At 40.3% G+C, this 14,764-nt stretch overlaps 1 long non-coding RNA gene across 1 annotated transcript; it reads right to left on the reverse strand.

The window, feature by feature from the left end:
- Positions 1-795: 795 nt before the first annotated feature.
- Positions 796-11,983, reverse strand: LOC135970174 (uncharacterized). Its single transcript, XR_010585707.2, has 2 exons — positions 3,266-11,983; positions 796-2,723 (listed from the first exon to the last, which is right to left on the reverse strand). It is a non-coding gene; the product is annotated as an uncharacterized lncRNA (long non-coding RNA).
- Positions 11,984-14,764: the final 2,781 nt, after the last annotated feature.

Below are 14,764 nucleotides of genomic sequence, written 5' to 3' on the forward strand. Positions count from 1 at the left end.
GCTATATTCAAACAAAGTTGAAAACCACACAAAATATAGAGTGTGATCAATTTTAAAATCAAGAATATTTTAAAATAAAATATTCTGCTGATATTAGCATCAGTGGTTCTCATCTCATCCCTGCATCAATCCACTGTGCAACCTCAGGTGAGTACTTCGCCTCTGGAGGCTTCAGTTTAGACTCACATAAAATGAGGCAGTGTCTAAAGCCACCTTCAGAACAAATGTTACATGTTCCTGGAGGCAAAGTTTAATATGTTGTACTATTTCGGTTGAGATCTGATTTTCTCATTAAATATCAAGGGTTTACGTTCCTCCTCTTAACACCAAGATGACTTCAGGAATCACATTTAAATTACATTGTGGCCTGGAAGCTAATTTTGTTATTGGGATCAAGTACCTTAAATGTTCAATATTTGGCCCAGAAGTCCAATTCTTGGAATTCACTTTAAGAAAATAATCAAGATGTGGTCAAAGCATTAGGTACAAGGATGTTCATTACAGCAGTATTTATAAACGTGGGGGGCAGGGAGTAAATATAACATCTAACAAGAGAAATGTTTCTATAGATTATGATACAGTCATAGGGCAGAATATTATATAGTCATAAAAAATACCTGTATCAAAAAATATTGAATGACAGAGAAAGTATGATATATGTTAAATAAAACAAGAGATAAAGGACAGAAAGCTTGATACAACACACACATACACACATACCAGAAAATGATTAGAAGGAAATACATACACCAAAGTGTTAATCAGTGATATTAATTATAATGATTTATAGGATGCTTTTATTTTCTTTATATTTTCTGCACTTTCTAAATTTTCTTCCATATGCACAACTGCTTTTATCAACAGAAGGGGAAAAGCATTATTTTAAAGAGCTACTGTGGATTCAGACATAATAAAGACAATACGTCTGGGGAAACATATGGTGAAGGAAAACATAACAGACCAGTATCTCAGCAAAGAAACCAGCACGATCCGCCAGAAGCAGGGCCTGTGAGAAAACTGGGAGGGGTCAGGACTTCAGGTGAAAAGCGAAAACCAGCTGCGGCCGTCTCCCACCTGCAGCAGATCATTATGCAGTTATAAAAACGGCAAAGTCTCCCAGCTCAGTGCTTAGTGGGCTTTTACCATCTTATCGGCACAACCCACATTGTATCTTTGGAGGACGTAGGGAAGGGAGAAGAATCCAACATAAAGCAGCAAAGAGGCTTAAAACGTTATTACTATAAAACTAATGAAGCCGAAGCTTCAGGACGCCTCACTTCCACTGGCCCCTACCAAAGCCCCTAACCCCCTAGCAAGGTGTTCATGTCCGTGTGGTTGCTGTTTCCCAATATTTGCAAAAGCAAACTATTTTAACTGTAATCAGTGATAACTGCAGTCACTTCCACTTTTACTTCCATCACAGCTCTGCTCACATCAGGGGGCACTGGAGTGGCTGTGGCCTTTGGGGGACCCCTCCAGTCAGGGTTCCTCAGCCTTGGCACTCTTGGCATTTGGGGCTGGACCCTCCTTTCTATTGGAGCTACCCTGTGCACTACAGGATGGTTCCAGGCTACCTGGCCTCCACCTGCTCGATTTCAACAGTACCAACACCATCCAAAATGGTCATGACAACCAAAAATGTCTCTAGACATTTCCAAAAATATCTGAGGCAGTGGTGGGGCAAAATTCCCAGTCATGGAGAACCACTGACCTAGGGGGACATTGAATACATTTGGTTTGGGGTTTATAGTGGAATCTAGTGATGTGGTTCATGGTTACTTCCATGCACAATTAAGTTCCCAGATATCCTGGTAGGAAGTTTTTCCAGGAAAACTTCCACAGCTCTCTGTTGATTCACCTGTGTAAGATGAAGGTGCAAGGCCAGAGGGGTCATGTGTGATGGGAATGAGCCCCATGGCACTTGGCACGTAAAGTATGTGGGTAGTGGAGGAGAAACAAGGTTTAAAATATATGGAGCCAGAAACTACTCAGCAGAAAGTTCTTCCAATCAGCTGTATAAGAGAATTTCATTTCTCAACAATGCTGATCAAAGTTACAGTTTTAATATGCACCACATAAATTATAAATGCACCAGGTAAGGACATCTCATTTATTTTTAGATGGAACCAATAGAAACAATTTTGACACAAAGAAACAAATTGGTCCAGGCATGGTGGCTCACGTCTGTAATCCCAACACTTGGGGAGGCTGAAGCCAGAGGATCGCTTGAGTCCAGGAGTTCAAGACCAGCTTGGGTAACATAGTGAGACTCTGTCTCAACAAAAAAATTTTTTTAAATTACCCAGGCATGGTGACATGTGCCTGGGGTCCCAGCTACCCAGGAGGCTAAGATAGGATGATTGCTTGAGCCCAGGAGGTTAAGGATGCCGTGAGCCAAGATAGCGCCACTGCACTCCAGCCTGGGTGACAGAGCAAGACCCTGTCTCTAAGAAGAAAAAAAGCAAGCTGTAACCAAAACATTTTTAAAGCATGCAAAAATCAGTAATTCCTTAAGAAGGAGAGATATATATTGTGTAGAAGTCATGAAGTTCGTAGATTTGATATTCCATCTAACAAGAAGAACTGATTCATATAAATACAGAAAGAGTTTTCCTTTTTTTTTTTTTTTTTTTTGAGACAGAGTCTCGCTCTTTCACCCAGGCTAGAGTCTCACTCTGTCGCCCAGGCTGGAGTACAGTGGTGCGATTTCGGCTCACTGCAACCTCCGTTTCCTGGGTTCTAGCGATTCTCCTGCCTCAGCTTCCTGAGTAGCTGGGATTACAGGCGCCCGCCGTCATGCCCAGCTAATTTTTTGTATTTTAGTAGAGAAGGGGTTTCACTGTGTTGCCCAGGCTGGTCTCGAACTCTGGAGCTCAGGCAATCCACCTGCCTTGGCCTCCCAAAGTGGAAGTATTACAGGCATGAGCCACCGTGCCCGGCACTTTTTTGTAAATTTTTGCTGTTTGACATGAAATTACTGCTATGAATGAACATCACATAAAACTTATAATTCTTTGTCTGGGCATGGTGGCTCACACCTGTAATCTCAGCACTTTGGGAAGCTGAGGCAGGCAGATCACTTGAGGTCATGAGTCCGATGCCAGCCTGGCCAACATGGTGAAACTTTGTCTCTACTAAAAATACAAAAATTAGCTGGGCATGGTGGCACATGCCTGTAATCCCAGCTATTTGGGAGGCTGAGGCGGGAGGATGGCTTGAACCCGAAAGCCGGAGGTTGCAGTGAGCTGAGATCTTGCCACTGCACTCCAGTGTGGGTGACAGAATGAGACTCCATCTCAAAAAAGAAACAAACAAACAAAAAAAACAAAAAACAAAACCAAACAACAACAACAAAACCTTATAATGCTCCACTGAAACAAGGATGCCAATGACAAACTGTTTAAGGAGCGCTGTCAATTCAGGTGCTTAGGTTTCATTACTATGTAAGAACACTTGAGGTCCCTAAAACAAATTTGATAGAGGCTTTCCTAAATTTGACAATAATTCTAAAATCTAACAAGACATTACTAATAGCAAATTGTGAAGCAGAAAGAAACCTTTGAAAATTATCAATAGCAAAAAAAGTTCATCTGATCAACCACACCAGAGGAAAAACAAAATTATCTTCTTATTCACTCCACAGAAAATCCAACACAAATTGTCATGTGAAGAGGTAGTCAAAGAGTGCGTAGTTCAAAAATATAGGGAAAATCTATTAATGAGGCTGAATATCCAGCAGTTAATTAATACAAATATTATATCATTCCGGATGTTATGATGTTTGTGACAATGGTTGGCTTTTAACATGTTTGAATTGTTGAGATCTATATTATTAATTCAGATTTTTGTATTTTTTCTTTTTCTTTTGGGATCCCCCCAAATTTCGAAAGCTGCAGGCCTCACCACCCTGGGCCTTCCCTTGAGCTCCCACCCCAGCCAGGCCCTGGGTATATGTCCTCTCAGTCACACTCACATCTACCGAATAAAGTGGGTCTGTTATTATCCCTTTTACAATTAATCTAATTTATTGGCTCATATACTTTTCTCCAAAACATGTTAAGGATTCTGACACTTAATTTGGAAGTGCCCAGAAGTCTACATTACAGAAGAAATCCCCATTACCCTTTATTACCACATTATGGAGTCCACATGTGTCAGTGACTCTCATATCAGAGGACAGAGACGACACCCCCTCACTGTGACCTGCAGTGGGTACTGAAACTCTCAAGACAGCAGTTAACATGACAGAGCACATATCCAATCAGCTGTAGACTAGTCAGCTCCATTAAATTGTCTCCGATTTTAAATGTAAAAGATGTGTCAGTTAGATTATTGGCCTATGTGTCAGTTAGATTATTTTGGCCTAGTAAATATCAGTCCACTGCACAAATAGATAAGAGTCAACCAGTAATACAGCGTTACTTATGCCATTAGGCCACTTACATTGAGAATATGTATTTTTCAGTGTTCTGAAAAGATTTTTAGCCTGGGAGAAACCATTAACCTGTTATATTTTCTAGAAAACTCTGATTGCCAGGACTATGTGCTAGCACCTAGCACCTTACCTGGCACCTACAGGTGCTCAACAAATATTTGTTGAATGGATGAGACTGTACGACTCTTTCCTGTTTCCTGGGAGTGAAGGAGATAATGAGAAAATATGAGTAGCCATTTTCTTTGTGTAATGACCCCTGCTTAACAAGGGAAACCCACTGTTCAGAAATCCGAGATTACAGTAACAAGTAGACTCTTAAAAAGGAAGTCACAAGGGATCCCACTGACTGATGAAGACACAACTCAGCAGCACCAAGAGAGCGCAAGATGGCTCCTACTAGAACCAAAAGGCAACTACAAGCTAGAAATCCCCACAAGGGCTATTTATTTATCTTAAAGGCTAAACTTAGCAAAATTCTCTCTCATGTCAAACTCGAGGCAATCCAAAGATTTAGCCTTGGGAGGATGTAATTGATTGTAAATTATTTTCACTTTCCATGCAGTGCCTGCATTGCTACATATTTGACTGTTAGAACGATTAGGCAGGAAAGTATAATATATATCCTAAAACGTGTGATTTATAAAAGTCGCTTCAATCTCAACACTGATTTTTATTACATAGTGGGACTATTTCCTTCCTTCTCTTTTGAAAATGTACACCTCTAACACTATGTTCCACAGGAAAACGTTTTCTACAGCCAACTTTATAGAAACATATATTAAAAAGAATTCTAAAGACCATGCCAAAATCCTTTCCTCACCAATGACTGGCTTTGTATTTGTTAGACCTGAATCAATATACAACATTCCTGTATTCTCCTGCTTTTGCACTTTTTAGATTTTATTTAGATGTTTATTCTCGTCTATAAATATATGCTTTCTCCCACTCTTTGAAGAATCAAGTGCAAAGAAAAGTTTTAAAAGGAGACAGTATGAGATGATCATTTGCAGAATCAAGAGTTTGCTATGTTTGATTTCTGTCCTTGCAATACTGAGGCTCATGGTATGTTTTACCTCTTAGCATTTTATATTCCTTGCTGCCTACTTGCCAATGGGCAACCAGAGTATTTACTCAGATTAATTAACTGTTACTTAAAATACAATGATTTTTCTATTAAATCATCAAATTACGAGTCCAAATTTTTGGCCTATTTGTATAGAATATGTAAGATACTACTTCTTTCCAAAGTATTTTTCAGGATTATATAGGTGATGGCAACCTAGTTTTCCACGTTTGTTAAATTTGAAACTATTGGGGGAAAGTGCAAACAATTCTGAATGACTCAAAAACAGCAATGGGTTTAAATTACATTTTAATGACTTTCACAACAAACCTCAGTGTCTGTTTTGGCAAAGAATATCTCCTAACTTTATTGAAAAAAACAAGCTTGAAATGCCAAAACATTTTTAGCAAAATCTCAGACTGATGGTTTATTGCTTTGTGATTTAAAATAATAGGGAAAAAAATCCAAAAAAATAAAATAGTCTGGAATGAAACTGCTAAAATTCAAATTTATATTCTTCTAGCAGGCTTTAAAATCTGTTTGAAGATAGATAATTGAATGATGTTGGTACCAGTTCCACATCAGTCATCTGCCATCTGCCATGCTGATCGTCATGAGCAGACATGATGCCTGATGGAAATTAAATTGCTTCATGTTGCTGGCAGAGTGAGGAGACAGGACTGAACTCTGAACCGTGGGTTCTGTATCCCAGAGCCCACTGGAAATGTCAACTGGTATTATAATAAAGCCTGAAGAACAGTAAATCTGAGTGAGGAGAAGGGCTGGTCCCCACCAGCACTGACTGGCCCACTAGCCATGAGCATGTGATGCTGGCCCTCAGTGTCGATGGAACTAACACTTCACAGCAGGAGCCCCATGAAATTCCCTCAGGTTAAGCAAAACCGCAAAGAAAATAAAATCTGAGGCTGAACTGGTTGCACTAGAGCATTACAGAATGCACCTACTGGTAAAAACGGCCTTTCTGGGCTGGAAGCAGATAGAGTTTAGAAGCTCTACCAAGCCTTAACTCCTGAGGTCCAGAAAAGGGAACAGTTGGCCACACAGTCTGGGGCAGAGCAGGAATGGAGATGCAGGGCTCTCCATGTGCAATTCAAGCCTTCCACACAGCTTTGCCATATCCTTCCACCTTGAAACAAACTAATTCTACTCCCTGACCCTTAAAGTGATCATAATTCATGCTTTGGGTCTGAGCTTTCACTGAAACTCTGCCCCCCTTCAACAGCAGCACTCTGTTAGCACCAAATTCTATTTCTTCTAGGCCATTTTTAGGCTTGCCATGCTTTAAAGTGGGCCCCAAAGGAGGAAGATAATGATGTTAATTGAGTCTCCTAATTTCTTCCCATAAAAGTTATGGAGTCGCTTGATGAAGCGAATTTATTACAGAGTCAATGTGTAGCAGGGTGAGTGCGGGGGCTGTTCCCTCTCAGTTCCCGGATCTTTTGCTGATGAGGCCTTTGAACTCCTGCCCACACAAAGCACATGAATCAGTGTCATTTACCATGTGCATTTAGATAATTGAAATAATAAAGATGAAATGTATACAAAAGATCTACTATTTCATGAAGAGCAACCCCTTTTTATCAGCACACCAACTGTGAAGCAAATTAAATCACCTCCTTCCTTGCTCTGTAAGAAAGATCCTATCCTCTTGCCCCCATCTTTCTGCCATCCTACCAATTTTCATTTTCTTCCTCAAAAGGTCCTAACACACACACATATATGTGAACTTCCAATCAAATTTACCATTTTGAATGGAAATAATATGAGATAATAATAATACACAGGAAGAAAATTGAACCCAAATTTTTGTATTTTCCTGCTTCACTATAGTTATAAAAATTTAAGTGTACAAAAACTGGAAGTTTTAACAACTCAGCTTACTTTAAACTTTGAAATGCTATGCTGAAAAAGAATAAATGTGTTCGTATTTAAAGCCACTTAACCTACTACAAAATCAAGAAAAAATATCATTATTAAAAATGAAATACTCCTAAAATAAACAGTCAGGAAGACATTGTTGTTATGAGAGGACTTCATTACTTTTGAACATTATTTTGAATGTCCAAACCTGTCCTGAAATCCCAGTGATGACGATAAATCATGCCTCACCTCCCTTATTAGAAACTAACACAAATTTTAAAGGGACATAGCACATCTGATTCAAAAGGATTCCTCTAGATCAGTTTCCAATTTCAACATTGGTTTCCTATCTGTAATTGAACTTCAAAATGTTAAACCATCCACAGCTTTAAGTCACAAAGACAGCAGTGAAGGAAAAGAGTACATTCTCTTGACAAAGAATGCCAGAAAAGGAAACTTTTAAGGGAAAGCTCTGTAAAAATAGACACTTAGCTAAGACATGCACAGTGTTACCAATGCACTCTGTCTCTTGCCTTCTGTGCCACAAGATTACCCCTTGACAATCTTCTGAGGTCTAAGTGTGGGCCTCTGAGCAAACATCTGGGGGCTGTTTGCATCCTTCTCCCATTGCAATCTTCCTTCATCATCCCGAGTGGCATCAGCATCTTGGACAGTCATTCTCTCTGAAGATAACCTTTGCTCAGAGCATCAAACAGCACAAGGCACACACAGGACTTTCAAGAAACAGTTGTGTGAGTTAATAAGCCAGCACTCCTCTTGCATCTGGCCTTACAAATGCCTGGACTCAGAGCACGACACTCCCAAAGACAGCTCTTTGGTGTGCTAAGTACTTTAAACTGAAGGACATCAGAAAAGTCTCACAAGCATGGTCCCTCTGACCTTCTCCATCCTCCTGTCTCCCATCCCTCTTCCTCCTCTGAAGTGAATCACAGAAACCAGAATTCCTCCTCCCCAAGGTAGAGTCATAAAAACTAGAACCCTTCTCCCCCAAAGTAAGCCAGAAATCCTACCAAGGTCACTCTCTTCCTTCTCCTTTCCCCCCATTCCAGAGGGGTCCTGTCCCATCCCCAGGGGGAAGGAATGCTACACAGAAAGGCCAAGAGGAATCTGAACTGACAGGCCTTGCTGGGGTTCCCTCCTTGGTCTATTGCCATGAGGTCACACCTTTTGTCCCATCACAGTTCCACACGGCTGTCCATTCTTCATGGAGCATAAGCATAAAAAACTGTTTTCCCTGGGGTTTTGGGTCTTCATTTCTAAAGGCTCTCACATCATGTAAAACTTTGATTAAATAAATTTGTTATGCTTTTCTCTTGTTAATCTGTCCTTTGTTACAGTAGCGTCGGCCATGACCCTTATGATGGGTGGGGAAAGTAATCATACCTTTCCATCCTGACACAACTCAACAGGAGAAAGTTCATTTCCTCAGAGGACTTTCTGCTCAAACCGTCAAGGTACCTCCTTGGCCTGGCTTTCAAACTGGGTACTTCCCACATAGGAGTGCTCTAAAGAAACTTTTCTACAGGTGCTTAGATGAAATAAAAAAAACAGCAAGGAAGAAATCAGAAAGAAAGTAAATCACAAACTCTCATTTCTTTCACCCACCAAATATGTTCAAATAAAACTAAAAACTCCAGCAACCTCTGGGGGACTTTTTATTTCCTTTTTTTCTCCACATTCTTTAAAATTTGGGTATCAGCACTCTAGGAAGGCATAAACTCCAAATTCCAGGATTTCAGACTATCGTGGTTTTTATTAGAGAAACTTGAGATTTTAGAAGGGTTAAAAAAACACTGAAAGCTAGGCTTTGGGGATCAGAAGATCCCTCTGCTTTGGGTGTATCAATAATTAACTTTATAAAATTTTGAGAAAATAGTGGTCATTGGCATCTATTTGCCAAATAAAGCATGGACCACTCACTGAAAGGAATTCACAATCCAGTTCAATTTCAAAAGCATCTTACTGAGCAAAGTGCCAGACATTCTGCTAGGTAACGGGGAATCAGAAATGATTGAGACCTGGCAGAAGGGAGAGGGCAGAGCATGTAGCAGGTGGGGAGGGCTAGTGTCTACTCCAGAGGCTTCCTCAGGGCCAAGCTGAGAGCCAGCAGGTCTGCCCTGGGACCTGGCAGAGCACACTGATCTCCTGGAAGAGCCCAAGCAGAGTACCTGAGTCAGGGAGTGGGTGCAAGACCAAGGGGCCATTGCATCAACAAAGAGTAGCCGCCCAGCTGAGAAAGACCAAGTGACATGTTTGTCAGCTGCAGACATCAGAAAAACAGGCCAATACAACACACAGGGGCAAGGCTCCCTGGAAATGCCAGGAGCTTCGGTGCAGCAGGGGCCAAGGTAGGACCAGAGTCCATCCACAGATCCAGGCACCATCATGATGTAGATCCAGGGACCGGCTCATGAGAGCAAGTGCTGTGTCCACTCCACACAACTAGCCACTATCTAAAGACAAGCAGGGGGCAGGAAATGGAAATTAGAGAGGCTCAACAATCATCATCAAAGACAGGTTTACCTACAGAGACTCTAGAAAAATTACTACTGGGGCTAAGATTGAAGGTGGATTATATACTTAGTTATCTTTTTCTTTCCTACTACCTAGAAGGGTAGAGGCTCCTGCAGAACATGAGATAGTTATAGAGAAAAAAAAATTATTTTTCTCTTGCACAGCTTAATTGCAGTGGACAATCCAACTGACAAAAAAAATAGAATGGCTATAAGGATATGCCATTGGAGGATAAATAAAGCAAAGGTATGTTATAATATGAGCACCACATTTGGGAATTAATAAGATTTTCGACTTCACTATAGAAGAGAGTTTAACAATAAGACTCTCAAAGGTCAGGGCAATATGGAGGTTTACGATTCCCTGAATGTGGAGCTTAAACCTTGTTATTTGACTTTATATTCAAGTTTGATTTGCAAAACAGCAGCATTTTTTTTCTGAGTTAAAAATAAATCCAAATTTCAAATTAATGTTGTCATTCACCTTCAATGCTCTAGTCTGTAGATCTTTTCTTTTATGGAGAAATGCACTAACCATTTGACTACTGATGGAGAGAGGAGAGATCCTTGGGGTAAGATAAATCTCATGGACAAGAGGAGCTGAATTCATTATATGCATGTTCATGTAAAAAGTGATCAAAATGAGCAAAATAATAAAAAGAGACACATAGTAAAACTGTACCACACCAAGGGATTGCATGGTTTTACTTTCCACCGGACTGTAAACTGTCTGAAAGAAATAAAAAAAGAAAGGGGGATGTCTGGGTTGAATTTCAGCACATCGCATGAGGAATTAATTACCTCCAATTTCAAAACTAGCCTTTCTGGGGTTTGCTTTCAGTTTGGGATATTTATGACTTTGAATCTTTTTTACATCAAATTAGCAGGGTTTTCCCCTTTTATTATCCATGGTATAAAAATAGCCATATCCTTCCCCATCATACAGCACTGAGGTCCTCATGACCTCATCGGGAAAGGTGGCTGTTGTAAGAAACCTTCACCATCCATCCGTCCCCAGCAAGGGTCAGTAAGGGGGCTCCCCTTCATCATCTGTACTTCTTTAGCAAAGGAGGGTGGGGGTAGATACCAGCTCCCCTCAGCATTGGCTGTGTCGTCTGTCAGGCAAGGCAATTCTGGAGCAAGCACCATGCAATGGAGTCATACACTGATGGTCAAGTGCTACTCCTTCCATGTTGATCTACATGTATGTCCTTCAAAAGGAAATAGACTTTATCTCCTAGGAGCATGGGCATCTGCAGCGCACAGGCTGTCTCACCACAAATTTCACTAATTTAAATTAGAATTTTGTCTGGCAGTTTGGAATGGCTTTTGTTTGAAACTCAGTGGGACAGTGCTCCTGCCTCCCAATTTATATGGGCTTTTGAGTTACTGAGGGGATGCATGCATGCAGAATCATCTGCAGTTCCTCGACCATGCTGAGCTATTTTATGTGTTTTTCCTCTACCTGAAATACCCTCATCCACTTATCCTTCACTGAACTCCTATACACTCTTTAAGACCCAGCTCAACCACCACCACTGAGGCTTCTCTGACCTTCTACAAGGAGGGGTAATTGTTTCCTCCTCTGAGCAAGAACACACCACCCCCCGCCCCATTTATGGCGTACATCATTGTTCACTGCACTCATGTGTCAGGAAGTTGGTCAGTGCCCACACTTCTACCAGGGACTCTAAGAGCCTTGGAGATAAAAAGTTGATTATATGCCTGGCAAAGAGTAGGTGTTCAATAAAGGCTAACTGAATGTGGCAGATCCTAAGAGAAGGACAAAATGACAATGGGGCAAGCTATACAAGGAGACAATCAAGTTGTCTCAATGGATGTGCTTTGCAGTAGACTTTGTTAAGTAACAGAATGGGGTGGCAAGTGAAGTGGTAGAATGCCCATGTGAAATTCAAGTCGATGGATGACTAACTGATAGGTACTGATGAATGACTAACGGAATGAGAGAATATTCATTGAATAAAATATGTGAGTTGGTAGGATAAATAGAGTCCCCCAAAATTAACTTGTTAACTGATCGTAGCTGCCACAGTAATCTACAGGAGACACAGTGTCTGTACATAGATGAATGACGCAGAGAGATGCAGAGTCTGTTTGACTAAGGGTGGTCATGAGTGAAGCACTGATGCTCAGAGTACGGGCCAGGCCTCAAGCCATGAGAATCATCAGCAGCGAATCAGAGTCCCCAGGGGTGGCCTAGGTGTCTATATTTTAAACACATTCCCTGGTGATGCCTATGCATAACAATCTGAAAACCTATGCATAAGACAGTCCTCTCCCTACTATTTTGACCTTGAACTTGCTTCAAAAGTAAATTTCAATGGAGAAAGTGTGATAATTTCAATAAATGATGCTGGAGCAATTGCAAATCTACGTAGAAATAACGGTGACTATTGACCCCCATCCCAAACCATGTACATAAATTCAATTCCAAAGGGTTTGTAGATCTAAATGTAAAACACAAAACAATAGCTCTTACGGAAGAAAACATAGAAGAATAGCTCCACAAGTCGGAATAGGAAAAAAATTTCTTAATTGGTCACAAAAGCATTAAATAATTTTTCCTTCAGGAAAAATATATATAAATTGGAATATATTAAAAGTAAGAATTTGTGTTATCAAAAGACATTATTAAGAAAGTAAAATCCAAGCCACAGGAAGGATAAGAGTTATCTATGATACAGATTGCATACCCGATAAAGGACTTCCCACAAGAATACATTTAAAAACTCTCATAAACCAATAAGGAAAAGGCAACTTTACAGTAAAATAGATAACAGACTTGAATGGGCACTTCACAAAAGGAAATATATGAATGGTCAATAAACATATGTAAAGGTGACCAGCATCATTAGTTATCAAAAAAGTGAAAATTAAAACCACATTGAGATGGATCAGGACATGCTATCCCCAAAATTATGGCATGTCAGCATTTGAGAAATCAGCAGAAGCAGAAAGTTCTCTCTGACTTTTTCCAGCCATTCTCCCCTGGAGGCCACAAAAGAATCATTCAACCTTCCTCTAAAGTAAGTTATAAGAGCCTCATTCCATCAGTCTTCCGTATAAGAAATGAAGACACAGAAAAGAATCTGGACAAACAGTCCTCACTATATTCTCCCTTTTGTTGCCAGTAGATCATACCCTTTTTTCTCCAATCATACTTCTGCATGACTGTCCATAAAAATACACAGCTTTCTTTACTTCTTCGGGACTTCATTTCTAGATGCTTCAGTGTTATGTAAAACTTAAATTTGTTACGCTTTTCTCATGTTAATCTGTTTTTATTACAGGGGTCTCAGCCATGAACCTTGCAACGGGTGAGGGAAAGATATTACTGCTTCTCCCCTACACATCCAACAGAATGGCTAAAACTTAAAAGACTGGCAATGCCAATGTGAGTAGTGTAGAAAAAAAAAAAAATCTTCCTCTAACCATCTCAAGTTCTCCAGTGGGGTACTGTAAATTAGACTGGCTAAAGACAGATGAACAACAGAAAAACAGAGGTTTATTCGCATGTGCATGGGGTTTACACATGGGAGTGCCCAGTGATGAGTCCCAAGGGTGGTTAGAACTTGGGTTGATATACCATCTTAGGCCAAAACAAAGGAAAAGAGGTTTGGGGCTTCTTGGTAGACAGGAAGATGACTGGGAAAGGTATGGTAAACAAGGGTTGTTCAATAAAGTGTGTTAAGTGGATTTAAGTTGACTCCTTCTCCACTGATAAGAGTTGTTAAGAGTCCTCCTCTTCCCGGTATGGGAGAGGAAGACGTTTCAACAAATGCAATTTTCTTTATAAATGCAAATTTGCTTTACAACAGAAAAACTCATGCCCTGTTTAAGAGCTTTTCTGGCATCTGCTGTTCTCAAGGGCCTTTAGCTCAAAATAATCTATATTCCAAAGAGGCATATGGGGGCAGGCGGATAATCTGGTGCCCCTCAGTACGTTTTTGGAGCAATCAGAGCACTCACACACCACCGATGGGAGCAAAAATTGGTACAACCATTTCTGAAAAGTGTTTGGCAATATCTCCCAATGTCAAGCATGTGCATATGTACTTGATGGCCCAGGAATTCCACTCGTATGTACCTATCCAAAATAAATACATACATAGGTTCACCAAGAGACATATACAAAAATGTTATCAATAGCGGCACTACGTGTAAACCAAAAATTGGAAACAACTAAAATATCTTTCAGTAGGAGAATGGATATATAGTATACTTGTACAGTAAAATCTCACACAACAAAAAGACCTGAAGAATTGCAGCACGGATAAATGTCACTCACACTGTGCTGAGAACAAAAAGCCAGGTCCCAAAGAGTACATTCTGTGTGATTTGAGCTATATGAAGCTCAAAATCAAGTGAAAATAATCTATGGTGATAGAAGTCAAAACAGTGGTGACCTTAGAGGGTGTAGGGAGTGAGAAGGGGCATGAAGAATACTGCAATGTTCTATTTCTGGCTGTGGGTGCTGGTTACACCAGTGTATTCAGTATGTTGAAATTCATCAAGCTGAATACTTACGATGTGTGCACTTTTTTTTATGTATGTTTACTTCAATAAGAAAGTATACTTGAAAAATAAACTCCTGAAACCAGCCACCATCTGAGTAGACACTTTGGCATTAGCATTCCACAGCCTAGTACACTCTTCCATCCAACAGCTTTGCTAAGCTGGACTTCACCCATAAAGCCACTCTTCTGTATGATTATAATGGATTTCTGCATTTATATGGCGCCTTTCCTCTGTAGAGATCAAAGGGCTTCTGCATAATAAAAGATAGCATATCAAATGCAGCATATCAAACGCAGTTAGCTCTGAGGGCAT

This window comes from Macaca fascicularis, chromosome 3 (genome assembly GCF_037993035.2).
Source record: "Macaca fascicularis isolate 582-1 chromosome 3, T2T-MFA8v1.1".
NCBI lineage: Eukaryota > Metazoa > Chordata > Mammalia > Primates > Cercopithecidae > Macaca > Macaca fascicularis.